Source organism: Dama dama, chromosome 9 (genome assembly GCF_033118175.1).
Source record: "Dama dama isolate Ldn47 chromosome 9, ASM3311817v1, whole genome shotgun sequence".
In the NCBI taxonomy this organism is placed as follows: domain Eukaryota; kingdom Metazoa; phylum Chordata; class Mammalia; order Artiodactyla; family Cervidae; genus Dama; species Dama dama.
Window position 1 is genome coordinate 52,510,746 of NC_083689.1, and position 26,802 is coordinate 52,537,547.

Sequence of the window (26,802 nt, forward strand, 5' to 3'; positions counted from 1 at the left end):
CATATTGAGTGCAGCACTTTCACAGCATCATCTTTTAGAATTTGAAAGAGCTCAGCTGGAATTCCATCACCTCCGCTAGCTTTGTTTGTAGTGATGCTTCCTGAGGCCCACTTGACTTCACACTCCAGGATGTCTGGCTCTAGGTGAGTGATCACACCATCATAGTTATCTGGGTCATTAAGATCTTCTTTTGTATAGTTCTTCTGTGTATTCTTGCCACTTCTTTTTAATCTCTTCTGCTTCTGTTAAATCCATACCGCTTCTGTCCTTTATTGTGCCCATCTTTGCATGAAATATTCCCTTGGTATCTCTAATTTTCTGACTGAAACTGTGATCAAGTCAATACGTACAGTTCTCATACAGGCTGTCCTTGGTCTCCCTCCTCTGACCCTCTTCCCTGATCCCTGGATTACAGACTTTGTGCTATGGCTGACTTTCAGGGCAACTCTGAGTAGATAATTTCCCCTTTCCCCTTGCCATCTCTTCCCCAGCCACACTGGTTTTCTTTGAGCTCTCCAACTCTCCCACCTGAGGACTGTCATCAAGCTTTCTTCTCCACCTGGAGTGCTTTCCTCTCTACTAGGAAAGTCCCTTGGTGGAGACCTGAATGATTGGAAGGAGGCAGCCTTGGAAAGGAAGATCTTTTCTTATTTTATTTATTTTTTATCAATATTTTTAAATTGAGATATAGTGGATTTACAGTGTTGTGTTCATTTCTGCTGTACAGCAGAGTGATTCAGTTATATATATATGTATACATTCTCTTCTTTTTAATATTTATTTCCATTATGGTTTATCATAGGATATTGAATATAGTTCTGTGTGCTATATGGTAGGACTTTGTTGTTTATACATTTTATACATAAAAGCTTATCCCAACCTCCCACTCCATCCTTCCCTCAATACTCTCCCCTTGCCAACCACCAGTCTGTTCTCTATGTTCATCATTCTGTTTCATAGATAGATTTATTTGTGTCATATTTTGGATTCCACATATAAGTGGTATCATATGGTATTTGTCTTTCTCTTTCTGACTGACTGCAGTTAGTATGATAGTCTCTAGTTACATCCATGTTGCGGCAAATGGTATTATTTTGTTCTTTTTTGTGGTTGAGTAGTATTCCATTATATATAAGTACCACATCTTTATCCGTTCATCTGTTGAGCATTTAGGCTGTTTCCTTGTCATGGCTATTGTGAATAGTGCTGCTATGAACATAGGGGTTTATGTATCTTTTTGAATTATAGTTTTGTGTGGATATTTGCCCAGGATTGGGACTGCTGGATCATATGGTAATTCTATTTATGGTTTTCTGAGGAAACTTCACATCATTTTCCACAGAGGCTGCACCAGGTTCCATTCCTACCAACAGTGCAGAAGAGTTCCCTTTTCTCCATACGCCCTCTCAAGCATTTGTTATTTGTTGACTTTTTGATGATGATAATTCTGACTGATGTGAAGTGGTACCTCATTGTAGTTTTGATTTGCATTTCTCTAATAATTAGGGATGTTGGGCATCTTTTCATGTGCCTGTTGGCCCTCTGTATGTCTTCTTTGGACAAATGTCTATTTAGGTCTGTTGCCCACTTTTTGATGGGATTGTTTGTTGTTGTTGCATTATATAAGCTGTTTGTATATTTTAAAAATTAAGTCCTCGTCGATAACATTGCTTGGATATATTTTCTCCCATTCTATAGATTGTCTTTTCATTTTGTTTATATTTTCCTTTGCTGTTGAAAAGCTTGTAAGTTTGATTAGTTTCCACTTGTTTCTTTTGTTTTTATTGGAAAGGACGATCTGGGAGAAGAATGTTCTAGGCAGAAGGAACAGGCAATGCAAGAGTGCTGAGGCAAGAGTGCACATAGCCTGCTCAGGGTATAGCATGAAGGCCTTTGTGGCTAGAGAGACTGAGACAGGGAAGAGGCACAAGATGCAGCTGGAGAGGAGGACAGGGGCCAGACCAAGTGCGGCTTTGTGGGCCAGCAGGGAGTTTTCATTTTCAATGCATCAGGAAGCAAGCTCCAAGAGGGCAGGGATTATGTTTATCTGATTCACAGCTGGCCCCCAGTGTGGAGTAGGCACTCAATAAATGTTTGTGAAATGAATGAATAAACATCCCTGCTGTATCCATGTTCCAAAAATCCCTCGCCCCACAAGGTGACAGAGTTGTCCTCTCTTCTGAGATGACAGCTCCCAAGAGGGAGAAGGCAGGCTGGTTTGGTTGTCTCCTGAGAATCCCCTGGGAGTGAGAGCCCTGCGTGGTCTGCGCACTGACTCTCCTCTCCTCTCCTTTTTCTCCCTCAGTCAATTCTGATGTCGTTGCTCACTTCTCTGCTCATGGTGGGGTCTGCTCCTGACACCATTAGTCACCTACCTCACTTCTCAGCTTTCCTAATGAGCAGCTGTCTTGTCTTCAGTCTGAGACAGGCCTCCCCCTGCCTGCTTCTTCTGGGGGAAACCAAGGCTGGGGATGGGAGTGTAAGGCTCAGAGAAGGGCCCCAGTCTTCCTCTTTGCACCCCATGTGCTGTGATGGATGTGGGAGGACAGACGAAAGTATTATCTCTGGGCAAAGGAGAAGCAAGTGGAAGACAGCTGATGTTTAGGGATAGATTATAAAGGGGGTTGCGATTTCCCTACTGGAAAGTCCATGGAGGGGACCAGGGACAGGCCGAGATATTGGCAGGAGGATCTGAGTCAGGCCTGAGGGGAGAGAATCCATCCTGGTGGGCCACTGAGGCCAGAGGACCTCTGCTTGCTTGACAGCCTTTTCTGGGCTGGCCAGCCTCTTGCCTTGTTACTGATCATGTGTGGAGGCAGGGAGGTGACAGAATAACCTTTTAAGGGTCCTGCCATATACCAGAGAACACTTGATTGAAATTCCTTGATTTTTGTGGACTGATCTGGGGCAACCCAGGCAAGGATGCCCATCAAGTGGCCAAGGAGACGGGGTTTCCTGCTGCTGTGCCACAGTGAGAGGCTGCACTTGGCAGAAAAGAGATGGCACGCTCAGAGTAAGTTGAAGAGAGGCAATGAAGGAAATGTCTCCTGGGTCGGGGGTTACAGGAAACAACAAAGGACCTGGAGGCACCCAGGCCTAACCACAGAAGAAAGCAGTTACCAATTCCAGGCTGGAAGGCCAAGGGGTAAAGGAGGGAGTGGTGCTGGCCAGAACCCATTGAGAGCTGTGTGTGGGAGAGCCCTTTCCAGGGAGCTGTGGCCTTCTGTAAAGGAACATAGCTGCTGCTAACCCTGAGGTCCAGCAGTGGGAATAGGGGCGGGGAGTAAATACCCCTACCTTTCTCTCCTCCCATTGGCTTATCTCCTTCCCATGCCTCTCACTGGCCAAACGCAACAGGATGCTGAGGGCAAGGAGCCAGGGCAATACTGTCCATAGAGGCAAGTTTCCTGGGCTGCTCAGCAGTGCAGAGGAGACTGGAGCGTGAATCTGAGGCCTTCTTATCTCTTCCTTCTGAGGTCACCCAGCCCTAAGCCTACCTCATCCCTACCTAATTCTTCAAAAGCTTCTAAGTCCCTCTGCCACCTATGCTCAGGACTCATCCCATCTCTCGGGCTGAGGTGGACCAGGTCCAGGGAGGCTCCAACTAAATGGGTGTAGATTTCAGTTGCCCTGATACTCTCCCTACCCGTGCTGCTCAGCATCAGGATTCTCAGATGGCCTCATTCTCCTTGTGTCAGGGCTTTAGGATCAGGGAGTCTGGGTAATTATATTAATACTTTCCTAACAAACTTTTACCCAGAAATAATGTTTAGCCAGGTATCTGGATTCCTGTGTCCAAGTCAAGTGAACACAAGCTATTAATCATCACATATATCTACCAGTGCAGGAAACTGGGCCGGCCTTCCTGTCTCTCCAGTCTCTTAAGATGAACTAAGCCTTAGGCTTTCCCAGATCACACATCTTGCAGTAGAAAACTACTGTTTTGGCTTGTTTAGTGTCCATTTCCCCTGGCATCAATTTTGGGGATTTAGCTTGGGGCCTGCTGTAACAGTTACAATTTGTGAACTGTTGTTTTTTTCGCTACACCACACAGCTTGCAAGATGCTAATTCCCCAACCAGGGATGGAACCCGAGCCTGCTGCATTAGAAGGGCAGAGTCTAAACCCCTGGACCACCAGAAATGTCCCACTATGGACTGTTTAATGAAGACAGCCTCCATTGCTTGGGCAAGGAGTTGGCATGTGACTCTACCTAGGCTAATCAGATGGTCTTTCTCCCTTCAGTCTTGAGTGATATGACATGAAAATGGAATTCATATATTGCCAAGACAGCAACATGAAGAGGATACCCTTGATTTCAGTTTTCTCACACCCTTGATTTCAGTTTTCTGGCTCCTCATCTTACTGGGATAGCCACTTCAGTATTTTCTTTGATTCTGTAAGCTATTCCCCACCCCACTGCCCCCCACCCCCCACCATTTCTTAATATAATCATTTTTTGCTTGTTACCTAGAGTTTTTCTGTTGCTTACAACCAAACATTTTCACCAATACAAATTCCCATTTTCCTGAGGAGTTATGGGCTCTGCCCCTCTAGTGGGCTTATATCTGGAATCTCTGACTTGAATTCAGATCTCATCTAATCCTGGAATGAGAGGGAAGAGAGCTCCTGCTGCTAGTGGATGCTTGTCACACTTCATCTCAGGAACATGTTCTTTGTTGCCTGACTCATCAGGACCCACTCCCAGCCTGACTTCCACGTCTCCACACTCAGGTCACAGCCTGAAATAGCCAAGCTTATCTCCCATGACTCCCTATCACAAGTCCTACAGCCAGGTCAACCTGGTCTCCTTGTTATTTTCCACAAATAGCAAGCTCATTCTTGTGCTGTGCCTTTGCTCGTGATGTTCTTGGACATCTGACAAGCTATTGGCACTCTGCTGAGTGCCTGAACCCCGCTCAGACCTTCAAACCGTGGGCCACATTCTGCCTCTTCCTTCCCTAAGCCTTCTGTGCACTGTCAATCCCACCGCAGCTTCCAAACCAAGCACCTCTGTGGGCTCTCTTTGATGTCAGACAGAGGAAGTGCTTTGTTTGGTTGAGCTTTGTTTCCTTTGTAGACTTAGGTCTTTGAGGACTTGAGTCCAGGCTCAAGCACTTTTACCTTATGAGCCTCAGCATTAAGGATGAGGTTGAGCACACAGTGGCAGCGTGGGTGCTGATGTTTTTACTGCATCCCTAATTTGGAAGTTGTCTTGGTCCTGTAACACATCTTCTTCATTCATTCATTTACCCAACATTTATCAAGAGCCTACTAAGTATGGGTTCTCTGCTAAGCTCTGGAGATACACAGTAAGTAAAACATAGCCAAGGAAATCACAGTCTATTACTGAAGGTATATTGAGAGTTAGATGTAGCAGAATGACCAGTTGGGAAGATAACCCTGTCTAGTTTTTCTCAGCTGCAGGCTCAGCTCACCTCAAAGGAATGAAAAGCATTCTACCCCTTCTGGGAGGAGAGCCAAACTTTGTGCCTCTGAGGTTTAGACTTTTTTGGCTCCCCATGAAGATTTGTGTATTTCCAGGTAGAAAGGAGAAGCTACAAGCATCAGGCTATTGAGAGAACTTCCATACAGCCTTTCCGAACAAAGATTAGGGTTGGAAGCTTAATGCTTCCCACACTGAAGAGGGATGGTCCCAAATCAGGAAGGTTGGTTGGAATGAAGGCATGATTCCATCAGAGCAGAGACCTGTGTTCATGTGAATGCAAGCCCTCTGAGATGGGAGGACTTAGGAGGAGGAATATTTAGGCGAATAAATACATGATAACAGTAACAACTGGCATTTATGGCACACTTACTGTATGCCAGGCACAGGGTTGAGCACTTTATATGCATCCACTTACTTCTCACAAGACCTCTGTGAAGTAAACAATATTATGGTTTCCGTTTTACAGATGACGTAAGCAAAGGTTGCATGAATTGCTCAAGGTTATGGGTTTGAGAATCAAACCCAGGCAGTCACTGAGGGCCATGAATGCCTCTGAGGCTGGAGCACAAAGGGCCACAGTTTGGGAGCTTTGACACGGGTCACTGTAGCTGGACTTGTCACAGAGGGTGTGGAGCTGCCTGAGATCCTTCACTTTCAGATATACTTGACAACCCAGGCAGGGAGTACAGCAACTGATCTGAGGACCTGGTATCTTGATAAGAAGGGGCTTATATCAGTCAGCTATGACTACAGTACAACAATCACCAAATTTCAGTGCATGCAACAGTAAGCATTTACTTAACTCATGTGTTTGGAGATCACTGTGAGTTAGTTGCTTGTAGGCTGGTTTTGGTTGGGGTGGTTTGGTTCTGCTCCATGTGCCCCTCATCCTCCAGGAGCAGCAGGCTAGCCAGGGAATGTCCATCTAATGGACACAAAGGAATGCAAGGGTAACAGGCCCGGTACATAGCCCATTTTAAGTCTCTGCTTGTGTCAAGTCTCATAAAATGACTCTGGTCAAAACAAGTCATATGGCCAAGCCCAGAGTCAACAGATGGAGAAATACACTCCACCCACAGGAAGAATCTGTAAAGTTACCTGGCAAAGAATGTAGAAGTATAATCTTATTACCTAGCGGGGAGCAAAGGATGGGACAATATTCTAGTGTTCCACAGAATTTAAACTGAATTTACTTTTGATTTAGAGAGAAAATGAAATCCTACAATGTATCATGGAACAGTTCATGCCTATTACAAAGATAAAAATCTATCTTCGGAGACCACAGCGTTTGCTATATGAATATTTAAATTTTAGTTCTTCTTTTGGTGAAAAATTTTAAAATATCATTTAACAAGAACATATTTTGGATGCTCTAGATATCAACAATAGCTGCCTTACAATGTTGAAAGCCTCAATGGTCACCTCGGGTGCCAATATTTAACTTTCTAATGCAGGCTTCTCAAACTACAGGGTATCCTTAGGAAGATACGTGTTTTCAAGGTAGGAAAACGTTAATGAAAATGATATACAGCAGACAATGTATAGAAGAGGCCCACATTCAGTGCTGAGGGCATCAAAGAGTGCAGGAGGCAGGGCCAGCTATGGGGCTTAGGGCAGGGATTATGGTGCTTTGCAGGATAGCAGTGGTGGCATTTAAATAGGTCTTGAAAGATGGTGGGGTGCTATCCTAGGGATAATCGTCACATTCCTTCTCTGTGTGTGCATAACCAGATTCTCGTCTCCAGGGCTTCCCCAGAAAGAAAATGCTCTATCTTCTATCTCTGCAAATCTAGAATCTGTTGTACAGTTTTGTGTCATAGTCTTGTCTTTCACTTTCACATATATGCTGTTACAACATGTGAAGAAGAGACTGGGGGGTATAATAGCTAAACTTCTTGGCTTTGGAGCCAGGCCAACCAGAGTTCAAATCTTGGCTTTGACATTTACTAGCTCTGGCCTTTAGTGAGTTGCTTAAAGTCTTGTAATTCCAGTTTCCTCATCTGAAGAAGGGAATACTAATTCTCCTATGGGATATTTAAAGAATTAGAACCCACCACTAAAGTGTAGATTTTCTTTATGGGAAGATTTTTTACTTCTGATTCAATTTCTTTAATGATTATAGGATTTTTCAGTTTTCCTATATCAAGCTGAGTCACTATTAGTAAGCTATATATTTTAAGAAATTTGTCTGTTTCACAGATGTCTTCAGTTTTACTGGTACAAAATTATTCATAATATCCTCTCGTTTTCTTTTTAATGCCTGAAGCATCCATAGCAATATCCCTCTTTTCATTCCTGACATTGTTTATTTTTGTCTTCTTTTCCTTGATCAGTATCATCAGAGATTTTTCAGTTTTTACAGAATCGGCTTTTGGCTTGGCTTATCCTCTCTGCTTTATATTTGGTTTCTATTTCTTCAATTTCTGTTCCTCATCTTGCTGTTTCCTTCCTTTGACATTCTTTGAGTTTATTCTGCTATATATATATATGTGTATGTATATATATATATATATATATATATATATATATATATAATTTACCAAGAGAGATCTTTAGCTCATTAATTTTCAATCTTTTTCTTTTCTACATTTACGGCTCTATGTTTCCTTTCAGAGGCTTAAATGAAAAAGATATATGTAAGTGATGTAAGTGCCTGGTCATAAATAGGCACTCATTAAATGTCTTATCATCACTATCATCATCATTATCCTGTCTCAGATGAGACTCCCTAGCATAGTTTCCATCTCTCTTGCTTTCTAATGTGATCTCTGTCTCCTGAGTCTTTACCAGTGGGCTCTCTGAGGATGTCTAAGGACTTATTCTGTGCCAAATTGTCTCCTTTTGGGAGTTTTGGGGAGGCTTCCTCTGAAGATTAAGGCAGGGCGGAGATGGGCATGTGCCTTTGGCCCTATCTTCCTTAGGGAGCTCAGACCTTATTTTTCTAGAATGGCTGGCAAGGTCTGCAGCCCATGGAAGTATCAGGTCTAACCTGCAGGTCTGTGGCAGATTATATTTTCAAAAACTAGCCACAGTAATATTTCCCATCTCATATGCTCTTCTAGAACTTTGTCATTCCCCTATCAGGAGGTAGAATATACTTCCCTTCCCCTTGAGTCTGGGGTTTATAACTTCTTTATAGCGCTTCTCTCATAGCTGAGTTGGTAAAGAATTCACCTGCGATGCAGGAGACCCTGGCTTGATTCCTGGGTTGGGAAGATCAACTGGAGAAGGGATAGGCTACCCACTCCAGTATTCTTGGGCTTCCCTTGTGGTTCAGCTGGTAAAGAATCCGCCTGCAATGTGGGAGACCTGGGTTCGATCCCTGTGTTGGAAAGATCCCCTGGAGAAGGGAACAGCTACCCACTCCAGTATTCCGGCCTGCAGAATTCTGTGGACTGTAAAGTCTGTGGGGTCTTGCAACAAAGCTAGTGGAGGTGATGGAATTCCAGTTGAGCTATTTCAAATCCTAAGAGATGATGCTGTGAAAGTGCTGCACTCAATATGCCAGCAAATTTGGAAAACTCAGCAGTAGACACAGGACTGGAAAAGGTCAGTTTTCATTCCAATCCCAAAGAAAGGCAATGCCAAAGAACGCTCAAACTACCACACAATTGCACTCATCCCACACGCTAGCAAAGTGATCCTCAAAATTTTTCAAGCGAGGCTTCAACCGTGCATGAACTGTGAACTTCCAGATGTTCAAGCTGGATTTAGAAAAGGCAGAGGAACCAGAGTTCAAATTGCCAACATCTGTTGGATCATCAAAAAAGCAAGGGAATACCAGAAAAACATCTACGTCTGCTTTATTGACTATGCCAAAACCTTTGGCTGTGTGGATCACAACAAACTGTGGAAAATTCTTCAAGAGATGGGAAGACAAGACCACCTGACCTGCCTCCTAAGAAATCTGTATGCAGGTCAAGAAGCAACAGTTAGAACTGGACATGGAACAACAGACTGGTTCCAAATTGGGAAAGGAATACGTCAACGTTGTATATTGTCACCCTGCTTATTTAACTTACATGCAGAGTACATCATGTGAAATGAAACACAAGCTTCATGAGAGTGAAGCCCAAGTTGGAATCAAGATTGCTGGGAGAAATATCGATAACCTCAGATATGCAGATGACACCACCCTTATGGCAGAAATCAAAGAAAAACTAAAGAGCCTCTTGATGAAAGTGAAAGAGGAGAGTGAAAAAGTTGGCTTAAAAATCAACATTCAGAAAACTAAGATCATGGCATCTGGTCCCATCACTTCAGGGCAAATAGATGGGGAAACAATGGAAAAAGTGACAGACTTTCTTTTCTTGGGCTCCAAAATCACTGCAGATGGTGACTGCAGCCATGAAATTAAAAGATGCTGTTTCCTTGGAAGAAAAGCTATGACCAAGCTAGATAGCATATTAAAAAGCAGAGACATTACTTTGCCAACAAAGGTCTGTCTAGTCAAAGCTGTGGTTTTTTTCAGTAGTCATGTATGGATGTGAGAGTTGGACTATAAAGAAAGGTGAGTGCCAAAAAATTTATGCTTTTGAACTGTGATGTTGGAGGAGACTCTTGAGAGTCCCTTGGAAAGCAAGGCAATCCAACCAGTTAATCCTAAACGAAATCAGTCCTGAATATTCATTGGAAGAACAGATGCTGAAGCTGAAACTTCAATACTTTGGCCACATGACGCAAAGAACTGACTCATTGGAAAAGACCCTGATGCTGGGAAAGGTTGAGGGCAGGAGGAGAAGGAGACGACAGAGGATGAGATGGCTGGATGGCCTCACTGACTCAATGGACATGAGTTTGAGCAAGCTCTGGGAGTTGGTGATAGACAGGGAAGCCTGGCGTGCTGCAATCCATGGGGTCAAAAAGAGTTGGACAGGACTGAGCGACTGAATTGAAGTATAGGTTACAAATGATAGACCAATAGCTTGCAGCAGAAGTGGTGCCAGGAAACTTCTGTGTGTGCTCAGTCTCCCAGTTGTGTACGACTCTTTTCGACCTGTGGTCTATAGCCCACCAGGCTCCTCTGGCCATGGGATTCTCCAGGCAAAAATACCCGGAGTGGGTTGCCATTTTCTTCTTTGGGGGATTTTCCCTAATCCAAAAATCAAACCTGCATTTCCTGTGTCTCCTTCATTAACAGGCGGATTCTTTACCACTGTGCCACCTGGGAAGCCTGAGAAATTTCTGAGGCTTGGTCGTGAAGGCAATACAACTTCCACGTTATTAGCTGAAAAACTCATAATTTGAGCCCTGAGTCACATAGGAAGTCGGACTAGCCGGCAGTCACCGTGTTGTAAGGAAGCCATACCACCTAGAGAGGCCATGTGTAGGCACTCTGGCCTCCAGTCCTAATCTCCAAGTCAGGTACCAGACATGACTGAATGACCATTTGGTGATTTCAGCCCCAAGCTGTTGAGAGGCCTATATCCTTCTAATTGTACCAGCTGAGGCCCCAGACACCGTGAAACAGAGACAAGCTATCTCCCACTGTAGCCAACCAAATTCTTGATGTACAGACTCATGAACATTAAAAAATGATTGTGCTCTTAGGCTCTCAAGTATTTTACTACACAGCAATAGATAACTGGAACAGTATTCATGATCTTATCTGGTACCCAAATCCTCCATCAGATTCCTTATACCCTGTATTTCCTACTGAGGCCCAAGTAGAGCCCAGCAAACGTCTTCAGTGTAAACCCTGTAGGAACAAACTGGAAATGGAGATGCTGTGATTCTCTCAATTTGTCTAGACTGAGCTCTTCCAGAACCATTGGTTCCCAATCTTTCTGAGTGATAAGACCTTTATCTCATTTAAAAGTCTCACAAATGGTTTTACTTTCAGTATAGCTTCATCAATAGCTGAAGTCCACTGAGACACTTACTTACTGTGTTGAGTATTTTCTATACATTATTTCCCTAAATCCTCATAACAAACCCACGAATACTGTCGTTCCCGTTTTGTTGTTGCTCAGTTGCTCAGTTGTGTCCAACTCATTCCTGTTTTACTGACATGAAATTAAAATTGCCCCTGCAGCCTGTTCTACATATCAATTACAAAGCTCATGAAGGAGGGCCTATAGAATAATATCCATACCCTTACCCTGACATGATGGTGAGTGTTGTTGTCTGGCTCCACATTTGCCTTCTATACTGTCCCCCCAAGACCAAGGAGCTTGCAACCCACATTTCCTGTACTCCTTTGATAGCTGGCTTTGTGTTATATTCTTCTAGTTGGAACCACTGGCTGGAGACTGGAAGGCAGGAGTAAGGGAGAAGCCATGTTCTTTTCCACACTTTGATGGCACCTCTAGTAATAGCAACAATTGCTTGCTCTTGTGTTCCTTCTCAGGCAAGGAATAGCAGTTTTCAGCTATAGTTACAACCTCTGCCTAATTTGTTCTTCCAGCCTTAGGGCTAACAGTGACTTCCTGTGATTACTAATCTTTGGAAAACCTCATCTCCCTCTTTTTGTTCCTCCAGCCTTTCCAACATATTTGCTACCAGTTCCTCAAAGTAAACCCCTTCTCCTTGAAACCCTAGAGTGGTTTCTGATTTCTCCTGATTGTCTATTAACTAACACGCTTAGCTTTACAAAACTTTGTATAATCTCATCTTTATTTAACTCTCAAACCTCAGTTCTAATCATTCCCTCTCTTGATTACTATGCTGCAGTCACACTTGTCTGCTTTCTGTTCCTCAAATAATTGCAGTCTTTTCCTGCCTTGGAAAAGTCTTTTCCTGCTCCTGTTGTTCCCAATGCTTAGAATGCTTTCCCCCAGCAAGTTGCAAAGCAGGTTCCTTCCCTTACCTCTGGTCTCAGCATAAACATCAGCTTTGCAGAGAAGCCTGCCCCCAACTAGAAGTCTAGAGTAAGCCTACCCAAGCACTCTTATCACTTCACCCTTTTATTGTCTTCATAGCACTTATTACTAACTAACCTTATCTTGCTGATTTATTCCTTAACTTGTTTATTGTCTGATTCCCACACTAAAATGAAACCTTGAGAGAGCAGAGAGCTTCTCTGTCTTGTCTATTGCTCTATCCAGTGCTTGACACAGAGTTGGTGCTTAATACATATTTTTTAGTGAATGGATGATGGAATGAGTGACATGCAGGGCTCTCCTCAGGCCTGAGATATACTCTAGCACCTACTGAGATGTTTGACCTTGGAGGCTACCCAAAGGAGAGATCCCCCTGCCTCCGTTGAGGTAGGACCACCAAGGATTACACCTACTAACAGGACCCTGAGCTCCTCTTACATCTGCAGGCAGGCTGTTCCTGGGCTGTGGGAGGCCTTCCTGTGGCCCTGCCCCTGTATTCTGGCATGCTCTAGTCAGCCTGTTTCTTTCCATGCTTCCAGCAGGCTGCAGGGCATTAATGATTAAAAGTGCAAACCTGCCCAGGGCCTGTATTAATTAGACCACACGCCCACCATGTGGGTAACTCATTAATTCTAATAAGCCAGGACCCTCTCACAAAGCTTTTTCCGTCTGTGTACTGCATTTGATAACTGCAAAGAAAACAACAAAATTGTTATAAAATTAATTTTACTGATCATCACATTCTTATCACATAATAAGAAGCAGAAAGTTTCTGTTATATAACATTTAACCCAAATCATTGCTGTAATAATAAGCTGAATCCAGAAAGAATGAAATTTGTACTGTAACGCGTGCAATTGTAAAGAGCTATTTTATTTTTCTTTTATGACATTATGAACAAAATAAATTATGAGATCTTATTCTAAACAAAACAAAACAGAAACCCATTTTACTGCTGCAGTAGAAAAGAGAAACCGGCGGAATGAAACCTGAGGCTTTCTTTACAAGGTTGGGCACTCTACCAGATTGTCTTGTCCATCCTACTGCTTCTGGGGAGACCTTGTTTTTTTTTCTTTTAATTAAAAAACATATTTATTTATTTATGGTTGTGCTGGATCTTCGTTGCTGCACGGGCTTCTCTCTAGTTTTGGCAAGTGGGATCTACTCTCATTGCAATGCATGGGCTTATTGAGGCAGCTTCTCTTGCTGCAGGGCACAGGCTCTAGAGCATTTGGGCGTCAGTAGTTCCGGCTCCTGGGCTCTAGAGCACAGGTTCAGTAGTTGTGGCACACAGGCTTAGTTTCCCCATCGCATGTGGGATCTTCCCAGATCAGAGATTGAACCCATGTCTCCTTCATTGGCAGGCAGATTCTTTACCACTGAATCACCAGAGAAGCACTTCTTTTTTAAAAAAAAAGAAATTATTTATTTTTATTTATTATTTGGCTGTTCTGGGTCTTATCTGTGGGATGTCAAATCTTTGATCTTCACTGTGGCATTCCATATCTTTTAGTTGTGTCATGTGGGATCTAGTTTCTAGACCAAAGATCACACTTGGGCCCTCTGCATTGGAAACACAGAATCTTAGCCACTGGCCACCAGAGAAGTCCAATGGGAAACCTCTTTTTAATGTCTCCTGGTGTGGGAGTACCATCTGGATAGCAAGCTAACTGATACAGGCAGAAGAAACCAACAGAAAATGTATAGAAATGCTTATAAGAACATTAGAAGTCCGATTTCTAACAAAACTTTGAAAGAGATGTTGAGAGAGAGAGAGAGCTAACTCTGGGCTAGGACCTGGACTTGACCAAGTCAAGAAGGGCAGAAGAATCTAGCCAAGAGCTTACCTACTCTGGACTCATTTACCAGCAGTTTCAGGCACTGTCCTGGTCCAGGGACCCTTGGAAGGGCAGTTGGATGGGGTGGGATGAGACGCTGTGCTCTCGGAGACCAGCAGACATACTCATCTTGCTATCTTTCCGGTATTACCTTCTAATTTCTCTGCTTTAGGCTAACTAAACCATTCACCCTTCCCTGTTTAAGCATCTTACTTTCCATGTTCCATGGTTTTCTTATGCTATTCTTCCTCTACTGGAATGCCCTGTCTTCTTCTATACCCACCTAGATTCTCTGGTATTATTCAAAACCCAGCCCCAAAGCCAGTTCCTCCTCTTGGAGTGAACTCTTCTCTGGTCTGCCCAACTGGAGAGTATGAGTTCCTAATGCCCTGGATCCGAGGGCTCTGATCATTTTATGTTGTATTATAAGTACTCATGTTCTTTTACCCCTTTGTGATTTTATGGTGATTATATTGTTTTTCCATATTATTCACTTTTCCTTTCAGTAAAAGCATTATAAATTGCCATATATTGGTGTGTGACTTTCAGTACTTCCCTTTGGAGGGAGTATATTTCGTTACCCCATTGTCATAGATTTGGTCATGAGACTTGCTTTGGCCAATCAACTGAGAATAGAAGTGATCGGAGGGGAAGCTTTAGGAGCCATCACAGTATCCTTTACCCTCCACCCTAGGAATGACATGTCCTCGACTCTTGGAGCAGAAGCAAAGCTAACCTGAAGCTGATGAGCAAGAAACAGACCTCTGTTGTTATAAACCTCAAAGTTTGGGGAGTTGTTTGTTACTACAGTGTAACCTGGTAAAAGCTAACTGATACATCTTTACTAAACTACAAGCTTTTTTATGGGGAAGATCACATCTGATTCGTGATTTATTTCTTCTTTTTCATAAACCTAGGACAAAGCCTTTTTTAGAGGCTCAGTAACTGTTCACTGAGTGAACAAGTAAACAAATCTATCATTTACTAAGTCCTACTCTCATAACTTCCCTGGTGGCTCAGAGGTTAAAGCCTCTGCCTCCAATGCGGGAGACCGGGTTTGATCCCTGGGTCGGGAAGATCCCCTGGAAAAGGATATGGCAACCCACTCCACTATTCTTCCCTGGAGAATCCCATGGATGGAGGAGCTTGGTAGGCTACAGTCCACGCGGTCGCAAAGAGTCAGACACAACTGAGCAATAACTACTTTACTCTTATAATCCCTCACCTTGTACAGTGCTATACAGCCCACAATGCAGTTTCACGGACACTGTCTCACTGGGCCTCAGGGCAACCTTGTGAGGGCAGTAAGGGAGAGTGTACATCTGTTGCTTTCTGTTTGTCTAACATCCCTGTTTCCTTTGGGGAAATCACTCCTCCCCCACTGCTTGTGGTTCTGGTGGGGCTGCCAGTCATAACAGCTGCCCCATTAGTCATGAGGATAAGTATGTGACCCAGGTCTACCTAAAAATAGTATCTCATCCTCTGGGCACAGTGATTGGGCCAGAGATAAGCATAAGGCCTAAACAGAGCCAATCAGGACTTTTTCCAGAGGGGAGGTATATACCCAGAAGAAAGATGTCGAGAGAGAGGTCCGAGAATGAATGGAACTCTAAAGAGGCCACCTACTGTTCTGTAATTCTCCTATACTCCTCTAATATATTCACTTTCTCACTCTTCAAAACTTCTGCTTCATAGCTTCTCCTGTCTTTGAACATTTTTCACTCTCTTCACCCCTCACTTTCAGCTGATGACCACGCCTCATGCCTCATGAAGAACATAGAAGCAATTAGAGAAGTGCTCCCTCATTTTCATAGCAGCAGTTCTACTTGCCTATTTGGATGCTTCCTCACATGACCTGCCTTCCCTCTTCATACAGTGGCTGGAGTGTTCCTGCTCCCATCAACAACTAACTGCTACACGAGAGCATGCTCAGTGTCATATAGACATTCTCTAATGTATTCCAGCTTTAAAACATAAATAACCCTCCCCTTACTGCAGATTCGCCTCTGTCATCACCCGGTTTTTCTACTGTTCTTCGTGGTGAAAACCTCTGGAAAGAGCTGTATGTAGTTCTTCTCTCCACTTTTACCTCATGTTTTCTCTTCTGCCCCTCCAGGAGGGCTTCCATTCCCCACCACCCACTGAGTGAACAAGTAAACAAATCTATTGTTTACTAAGTCCCACTCTAATAATCTCTTACCTTGTGTAGTGGCTATGCAGCCCACAATGCAGTTTCATGGACACTGTCTCACTGGACCTCAGGGCAACCCTGTGAGGGCAGTAAGGGAGAGTGGACATCTGTTGCTGTCTGTCTGTCTAACATCTCTGTTTCCTTTGGGGAAATCACTCCTCCCCCACTGCTTGTGGTTCTGGTGGGGCTGCCAGTCATAACACCTGCCCCACTAAGAGTCACCAATGGTCAGCATGCTGCCATGTCTGAGAGCTGCTTCTCAGCGTGGTTGACTGTACTTCTGTCTTGAAACATGGTCTCCCCCATGTATATACTACTATATGTAAAACAGATAACTAATGAGAACCTACTCTATAGGGCAGGGGACTTTACTCGGTACTCCGGAGTAATCTAAATAGGAAGGAAATCTTAAAAAGAGCAGATACATGTATATGTATAACTCATTCACTTTGATGTACAGCAGAAACTAATAGAACACTGTAAAGCAATTATATTCCAATAAAAATTAATAAAAAAGAAAAAAAATACTAAGGTTAAAAAAAAAAAGAAAGAAAGATTTCTCCTTGGCTTCCAAGACACCATGCTGCCCTGGTTTTCTTCCTCATGACCACTTCTCAGTCTCCTATGCTGGCTCCTTCTCTTCCACGAACCACTGAATAGTAGACAGTCCTGGAGTTCAACCTAACACCTATTCTCTTCTCTATCTACATCTAGTCCCATGGTGTTTTTCTATGACTGCCAAACTAGTATCTCCAAAATAGACCTAACCTTTTGTTCAGCCTTCTATACCTTTCAGCTCACTGGATGTCTGCTATTGATTGAATTGTGTCTCCTGAAAAGATATGTTGAAGGACTTCCCTGGTGATCTAGTGGTTAAGATTCCGCTTTCCAATGCAGGAGGCGCAAGTTTGATCCCTGGTCAGGAAACTGAGATCCCACATTCTGTGTGGTGTGGCCAAAAAAAAAAAAAAAATGAGGTATGTTGAAATCCTCACTTCCAATACCTGTGAATATGCCCTTATTTGAAAGTAGGGTCTTTGGAGATATAATCAAGTGAAGATGAGATCACTTCTTCTAAGCCTGTGGATTAGAATAGGCTCTAAAATCAATATCACTGAAGAAGGGAGGACATAGAGACACAGAGAAACAGAATGGCATGTGAAGATGGAAGCAGAGATTGGAGTGATGTGTCCACAGCCAAGCACTGCTGGCAACCACCAGAAGCTAGAAGAGACAGACATGGAACTCATCCTCCCTCAGAGCACCCAGAGAGAACCAACCCTGCTGACACCTTGATTTCAGACTTCTGGCCTTTCAGAACTGTGTGTGAGAGAATGAATTTCTGTTATTTTAAGATTGTGGCCATTTGTTACAGCAGTCCTAAGGAAATAGTGCAACATTTTGGCAGCATCTCAGATTTAACATCACCAGAACAGAACACTTCTCCCTACCCATGGCCCAAATCTGCTCCTCCCTCTAGCCTTTCCTCCAAATCCTTTTTCTATCCTGACTCCTGGTCTCCTTCCTATACAGTAATCAGAGAGTTCTTTTAAAAACATAAGAATTAACCCAAAATAAAATAAAATAAAATAAGATTAACTTCCTCTGTTGTTTAAAACCCTCCAAATAATTCCCACAATCCTTTGACTACAATAAAAATTCCATATCTTGACCTATAAGATCTTTCATGTTCTGATTCCTGCCTCCGTTTTTGTTTTCTTTCTGCTCACTGCTCTCCATTCACACTGGCTTCCTTCTGTCCTTGAACAAACTTATTCCTGACTTAGGGCCTTTGCACTAGCTAAAATATTACTTCTGCCTGGAGCCACTCTATCCACAGATCTGCCCATAATCCACCTTTCCTGACCTCCCAACATAAAGTGGGCCCAGACTCTACCATACCATCAGGTTTGATTTTCATCATGGGAGAGCATGTCCTTTCATGCCAAGTCCCTGGTTCCAGTCCCTTGGTCCTGGATTTCCTTTGATCCTTTTATTAGAATCCTGCTCAAGTCTGAGAGTCAAAGCATTCAATTTTTACTTGAGAATTTGAGAGAGGTTTCTGACACTTCCAGTAGAAAGAATCCTGCCTAATCAAAGGCTAAGCCCAGTCTCTACAAAGGACCACACCCCAAGGAAGACTGATCAAAAGTCCAAGCGCTTCCTGTGCATGAAGCCTGGTGGCTTTTGATTAGTATCCTTAAACTTTCTGTCCTGTGATGAGAAAAGGACATATTCAGCTTCTACCAAGGGTAGAGGGAGGCAGAGCTCACAGTTTGTTTCTCAAATGCCATCACCCAACCAACCAGCTCCTGACTCTGGCCTCCTCACAGACTGAGGGAGAAGTAGAGCAGGACAGAAGAATTCAAGGAGAGAGTAACTTCAGGAATATGTCTGTATGATCTGTATTTTGCATCATCCCCCCAAACTGAAAGTAGATCTGTAGTTCCAAGTGTCCTCTGATGATGCAGTCACTGTACTAGGACCTAAATAATAATAACACATCAATTATGGCCTTCCCAGGTGGCTAAGTGGCAAAGAATCCACCCGCTAGTGCGGGAGCCTTGGGAGACACAGGTTCAATCCCTAGGTCAGGAAGATGTCCTGGAGAAGGGAATGGCAAACCACTTCAGTATCTTGCCTGGGAAATCCCATGAACAGAGGAACCTGGCAGGCTACATTATGGGGTCGCAAAGAGTAGGACTCGACTTAGCGACTAAACAATAACAACAATGCGTCAGTTGCTACCATTTGGAAAGTGTAATCTGGCACAGGGGTAGCACTCTAGAAACATGGCATCTAGTTCTCACAACAGTTCTCTGAGGTAGATATTAACATCCCCACCTAACAGACGAAGAAACAGGCTGAGTGAGCAGACGGACTTGCCAGGTGGTTTCTATTGTAAAGCTGTGGTCTTCCTTCTACGTAGCATTGCCTCTTTGCTAAACCTCCTGGCACCTGATTCCCTGCATGAGACAAACCTGTGACTAAATGCAGGTACTGGGACCTGAAACCCTCTATTCCAGACAGTGAGTCACATGAGTGGGGATCTGTCAGCCCAGGAACTTAACCCTTAAGGAAGCTGCCCTCAGCCCTTCTACAGCTGTGGTTCAGAGAAACATGCCAAGGCCTGAGTCACTTCCCTGGGAACTCCCTTGCAGAGACTGTCCTTGAAGTACGATAATGCAGAAATCTGAGCTGGACTGCCCAGGGGGCCAGTTCCCACCAGTCTCCACTGATGAGTTGCTTCTGTCCATTCAGGGCATTACAGCAAAGGTAAGCTTGAAGCAGCATTCCAGCAGGAGCTTCTCCAGACATGAAGAGACTAAACAGGTAGAGGCTGCTGCATTGGGACAGGTCACATGTGGAGAAGGATCCTGGGGGGTAGACATCTGGGAAAGGGACAAGGTGAGCATCACTCATCAGGAGAATGATTCCTAAGGCCTCCTTACCAGAACTGCAGCCTGAGATGCTGTCAGGCAGGGTTGAGGCTGTGTTAGTGACAGGTCTGCAGCTTGACCCCCTGTAGGAAACAGTGAGGCCACTGGTGTGAGTATAAGCCATGGCGGAGACTCAGTAGAGATTTTGTGGACTAGAGTCAGGAGTCTCAGGCTAGATATTGACACAGTCCTGAAGGTCCTAGCTGTGTCATATGTGGCATGTTGTGATGGAAGCCTTTAGGGATGTAGATTCCAGCCTCCTTGTTGTGCAAATGGGGAAACCAAGGCCAAGAAGTAGTGAGCTGCTCAAGGTCCCCAGCAATGAGTGAAGTAGCTGGCATCTCTCATACTTCAGTGCCTTCCGGTGGAAACCACCATCCCCCATGTCTTTCCTACTCTAACAACAGAAAGGAAAACATTGAAAATTCAAAAACAGAACATTGAAACCAGGAGGGGAGCTGTGTTTAACCTGGCTGCGTTGTCTGAGCCCATGTCATGGCCCTTGAGTACCCCTGGAAAGCCCAGTTGGCATCCTGCATTGTGTGGATGGGGTTCCTGCTTGTGCCAGTCACTCATCAGCCCACCTCCAAACGCAGAAGGGTGTTTGCTTTTGGGCACGGCATCTTCGCCTGTGATTTTCCTTTGATGATATCTTGTTTTGCCAACTAAATTAAGACTATGACAGAGAACAGAGACTACCTCTAGCAGTTTAGTTCAATTAAGATTTCACATCAACAAATTAAAATGCATCCTTACCGTCTGCAAAGTAAATCTGCCTGCGTTTAGGAGGAGGCTCTGACATTTACTGTTCAGGCACCTAACTGCTAAGTGTCATTGGGGCCCCACCCCTTCTGGGACTGGCTTGGTGGTGGGGGTGGGGTGGGGGTGTTCAGGGCCAGGGTTTATCTCCAGGGACTGACAGCTTTCTGGGCCAGAGCTTCCAAAGCCTGAGTGTGAGGACCAGACTGAGCCTTTGATGAAGTTTTCACTGGTCCTCTGTAAAATCACAAAAATAAGAAGTATGAGGTCACGTTTTTCCATAAAACTACGTCAGTTCAAACTAAAGGACTGTTAACAAATAGTTTTTAATTTGACAGTCACTCTTCAAGGGACTGAGGAGTCAACAATGAACAAAACAGATGAAAATCCCTGCTTTCTCAGAGCTTTTATTCTATGGGGAAAAGACAGAATATAAATAAGACAAATGAGTTAAATATGCAATAAGTTAGAGAGTGATAAGAGCTGTGGAGAAACATAAAGCTGAGAAAGAGGATAGGGAGTGTGGAAGGCAGAGGGATTTGCAATTTTTAAATAGGACAGTTGGGAAGGCCACGGTGAGAAGGTGACAAATGAATCAAGACCTAGAAAGGTGAGGGACTGAACCGTGAGGATATGGGAGGTAGAGGAGGGGCACTACGGATAGAGTGGTGTCAAATGTGAAGGCTGATGTGGGGCTGTAGGTGGTGTGCAGCTGGAACAGAGTGAGCAGGAGGGGGAAGAGAAGGAAAGGGGGTCAGAGGAAAGGGATTATAGACCATTATAAGGATTTCGGATTATAGACCATTATAAGGATTTCGGATCTGAGTGAACAGGAAGTCAGCACAGGGATGGAGCAGAGAAGAGACAAGCTCTCCCTTAGGTTTTAACAGGATGGTTCTGGCTGCTTTATGGAGCATAGGCAGAAGGAAGGCAAGGTTGGCAGCAGGGAGATAGGAGACTATTATAACTAAGTGAAATATGGTGATGGCCAGAGTGATGGCTGAGGAGCAGGTCCCATGGAATACGATGGCTCTAAATGTTTAAAATTAGTAATATCCTAGAAAGTCCAGCATGGAAGGCCAGCTTCTCCTTGACCTCTTTGGCAAAAGGCAATTTCATTCGTGGTCCTGGGACAGGGCCCTCAAATCTTTAATGGTAGCACAGGGACCACCCATAGTGTGGTGCTCCAAAAAATAGACCTTTTCCTCTGTAAAATGAGATGAACGATCTTTTCTTTCTAGAGAAAGCAAGTAAAGCTATTTCCTCTATTGAAAATTAGAGAACCTGAGAGAGCGTAAGCCTCACAAGGGCAGGTACTATGTCCATATCCTGTTCTCAGATGTTCCCCAGCAGCTGCGTCTAGGTCCAGGAGTCGTGTACTCCAAAAATAGTTGTTGAACAAATGAATGAGTGAGTACCTATTTCTCCTATATTTTAGATAGGGAGTTATAACAAACTTTGATAATATACACACACATACAGATATATACACAGACACACACACACACACACACATATATATATATATATATACACAGACACACACATATATATATATGGAAAGTAGAAGTGTTAGTTGCTCAGTCGTGTCCAACTCTTTGTGATCCCATGGACTGTAGCCCACCAGGTTCCTCTATCCATGGAATTATCCGGGCAAGAGTACTGGAGTGGATAGTCATTCCTTTCTCCAAGGCATCTTTCCGACCCAGGGGTCGAATTTGAGTCTCCTGCATTACAGATGGATTTTTTACCATCTGAGCCACCAGGGAAACCCACATATGTATATTTAAAACAGACGGCTGTTTGTGTGTGGTGGTGGTGCTTTTGTTTTTTGTTAGTTTGCTTGTTTTCTGTGAATATAAAAACTATTACATGGATTAGTTCTTTCTGATGAAGGATTTGGGTAACTTCAGGGTTTGTTTCTCATGCTCTCTTTTCCTCTTCTTTTTTTTTTTTTGTTTCCTTTCTCCCTCTTCTTCTGTAATCTTAGCTGGCCATCGTGTAAAACTGGACAGAATTTTATGCTTCCTATTTCTAGTCTTTAAAGTGGATGCATGGAATGTTTTTTATTTTTATCTTTTACAAAAACCCAACAACTACATTATATTGTTTTTTACTTGTGGAACTGTTAGTTGATTTTCCTCTCACAGTATGTCAGCATCCCCACTTTCTGAGTCTAAAAAGTTAATACTACTTCCTGGTGGGAAGGAAAACATACCCAACATGGGACTCTGGACTTCACCACTTTAAACTTCTTTGCTATTTAACTTGCATGGTAATTTGCATATATCTACATATGTTATGCAATCAGCCTCCTCTCCTTTTACATTTAAGCCTAAAATAATTGTGCTTTTATGATGTTCTTCTTCTCTGCTGCCTTCTTTATTTCTTAGTGGTCCTGCAATTTAGATTTTTGTAAAAGGAATTGATGAAAGGCCAAGGGTACAGACACATTACCCAAACAGCTATGGGGGAGAGAGAGACTGGGAAGCAGCATGGTGAGATTGTCTTTGGGATTCATTTATTCACTCACCAAATGTTTATCGAGCACTTGCCACATTCTAGGCTCTGTGCCAGGTGCTAGGAATACAGTGGTGAGGAAGCCAGGCAGTTCTTATTCAGGTAGAGCTTATATTCTCTTGAGGAAAATAGACAATAAACAAGTAAACACATGAATACATCATGGTTTCTGATACTAATAAGTGCCAAAAGTGGAAACATAGTGATTGGAAAACTGGTTTAAATTTCAACTCGGTTCAGTTGCTCAGTCATGTCCGACTCTTTGGGACCCCATGGACTGCAGTACACCAGGCTTCCCTGTCCATCAGCAACTCCCGGAGCTTGCTCAAACTCATGTCCATTGAGTTGGTGATGCCATCCAACCATCTCATCCTCTGTCTTCCCCATCTCCTGCCTTCAATCTTTCCCAGCTTCAGGGTCTTTTCCAGTGAGTCAGTTCTTTGCATCAGGTGGCCAAAGTATTGGAGCTTCAGCTTCAGCATCAGTCCTTCCAATGAATATTCTGGACTGATTTCCTTTAGGATTGACTGGTTTGATCTCCTTGTAGTCCAAAGGATTCTCAAGAGTCTTCTCCAACACCACAGTTCAAAAGCATCAATTCTTCGGTGCTCATCTTTCTTTAGTTCATAGAAAGTCTCTGTGGAAAAGTGAAATTTGAACTGAGGTCTGAGTGATTAGAAGGAGACAACCAGGTGAACATCTGGTGGAAAACTATCGCAGACAATAGGAACAGCCCCAAAATGAGAAGGAGCTTCAATAGTTTGAGAAACAGAGAGGAGGTATAGCATTTCAAATGCTTTCAGTGGAAAGAAGGGAGAAGGTGCCTCAATCCAAAGTGGTGCAAAAAAAAGAAGAAGAGGAATTTTACTACCTCATATAAAGAAACCTGAAGGCAGAGGGGCTAGGGTTGTAAGGTTGGTTAATTTAGCAAGTCAGCATCATCTAGGGCTAGACTATTCCTTTCTTTCTTCTTAGTCACCCTCTTGTGCTTAGGTCCTTCTGGGTGCCAAGATGGCTGCCTAAGTTCCAACTCCCTCGACCAGTGCCTAGGAAGAGAGCAAATCCTCCCCTTTTTAGAACAAGGAAACCCTTCCTTTGACAGTATGCAGATTTCCCTTCATATCTCATAACATAACAAAAATTTGATCACATACGCATTCGTGAACTGGTCATTAGCAAAGAGAATGAGTGACTCATTGGTGTAGAGTTGAGCAGAGGAGCAGTCTAGCTTCTAGTGAACTTCATGGAAGAACCAGTGCAATCAATTTCTGACAAAAACCAGGCTTCTGGTTTTTGAGAGTAAAAGTAGGCTTCTGTGAGCAAGGAAGAAGTAGGGAATGACTGACTGTAATTTGGTGCTCAGGAATATTGCTGCAGGAGGACAGTGCTCAAGCACTGGTATAAGAGAAAGTTATGGAGAGGGAACTGAAGGAATGCAGAGCTTGGTTCAGGTTCTTCAAATGTAATCTTTCAGAACCATGTAAGTCCCTAAGACCTTATCCCATTTTGCACTAGTTACTCCCTCCAGCGCAGTCCCTCTCCCTGTCACCCCTCCTGCACCTGCACCCCTGCAGGGAGCCACCTCACCTCAGGGATGCGGGTGGAGCTCTAGAAAGGCTGCCCAGCTCAAGTATTAGACAGTGACTCTAACGCTAGCTGATACCTCTGGGTAAGTCACTTCCCTTCCTTAAGCCTTAGTTTCATTACCTATAGCAATGAATGACACAATAGCTATCTGGCTAACTCTTCAGGAAGGTTACAAGGATCAAATAAAAGAGTTTCTGTATGTTCTTTGAAAACTATAAAGGGCCATCATTATGCTTGTTATTACCGTCTTTCACCTTCAATGAGAGACAAAGGGTTTTTAAAAATTTTATTTTATTGAAGCATAATTGACTTGCAGTGTTGTGTTAGTTTCTGCTGTACAGCAAAGTGATTCAGTTATACATATACACATATACATTCTTCTTTATATTCTTTAACATCATGGTTTATCACAGGATATTGAGTGTCATTCCCTGGGCTACACAGTAGAACCTTGTGGTTTATCTGTTCTATATGTAATAGTTTGCATCTGCTAACCTCAGACACCCAATCCATCCCTCTACCACTGCCCTTGGCAACCACAAGTCTGTTCTCTAGAGACAAAGCAATTTTATATTTTGAGTAATCACTTCTTCCAGCCCCTTGGGAAGGGACAGCTGTCATTTTGGAAAGTTGTGGACTCTGAGGGGGTAAGGAGGGTGGCCTTGGGCTCTCTTTTGCCCTTCATTCCCCCAGAACTTTCCTGAGTGTCTCTCCCCCTGCCCCCACCCCATACCTCCCACCCCCACCCCCACCCCTCAGTTTCTATGCTTCACATCAGAGATGTCCTTAGAAACAAGCTGGGCTGATGTTCAATAAAATGTGAGCTAAAGCTGGCTGAGTTATTATCCTTTTTTCTTGATAAAAAGAGTGGATGTATTTTCATTACTGGCAGAGTGCTTTTAGCTGGTGCGGACAATTAAGCCCTGGAAATGCAGCAATCCATTTCACACTGAGAGAAGATTTGAGGGATGACTCACCAAACACCCAGGCCCTGGAGGAGCCAAAAGCATGGTCACTGTTCCCAATAATAAAATCCGGAGCATTTTCGTGGTAATAAGGTAAAGTAGCCCCCAGATGACCCCAAGTGATTTGCCCCACAGTGAAATGCTGCTGCTGCTGGCACCTCTCCATATACCTCAAGACCGTTCTTAGCCATCCTCTTCCTTATTCTCATCATCTCTTGGGAAAGCAGATTGGGAAGAGCTCCATGTTATGGGCAGTATAACATTCTACCAGATGTTAGCTTTTAGGTTCAGACACTCTTTGTGGTTTTGCTTCCTAATATTTTGATTACCTCCCTCACTCCTCAAGCCAGACTCTATGTCCAAAGAACCAGATCTCTGAGACCAACAGAGTTGTCCATCCCAAAGCTACAAGATCAGTGGAAAAAACCCTCCTCTAGGAGATCAGTGACAATCTCCTCTCTCTTTCTTTTCCTTCTTTTTTTTTCCTCTTTTTCAAAGATAAATGAGCAGTTCTAATTTCACTTCCCCACAGGCAGAGGTGAGATGATCACTCCCAACTTCCCTGCCCCACCAACCTAAGCTGAGAGGAAGAGTCTTAAGCTGCAGATTCTTGAAAGCCGTCCATTTGCTGGTAGTGTGGCTCATTTGGCTACACATCTATTATACCTCCATCCTTAAGAACAGTGGCAGGGGGTGGGGGGGGGGGGGAAGAACAGTGGGGCAACAAGGACAGTTTTGCCACCTCCTTCACCTCTATGTCTCCTGCACCAGTGCCTGGTAGATATTTGTAGATATTTGATGAATGAATGAATGAACGAATGAAGCCACCTCTGTCTTGGTTTATTTCTTGTGGCTTTATCGTTTTGTTCTGTTCAGTATACAACTCCCCCCATCATAACTTAGAAAGTGAAAATTACTTCAGAGATATGGGGACTAAGTGAGTATCAGTGGAGTTAAAAGCGATTTGGTACATTATTACAATTTTTTCTTAAACCACTTAAGCTCTAGTTTCCCTCCTGTTTATTGTTAGAAGGGGTCCCAAATCAGTCATGAACTTTCATCTGCTTTGAGGGAGTAAGAGGAGAGGGCTGGGGTGGTTGTCCAAGCTTATTATCTTCTCCATTACTCAGGCATGTTCCCCTGAGCTTTCACATGATTTTATTTTAATGCTGTTATTTGTATTAGGCGAGTCTCCAGCTCAGTCAGGCCAAAAAGGGAGGTAGAGGAATCAGG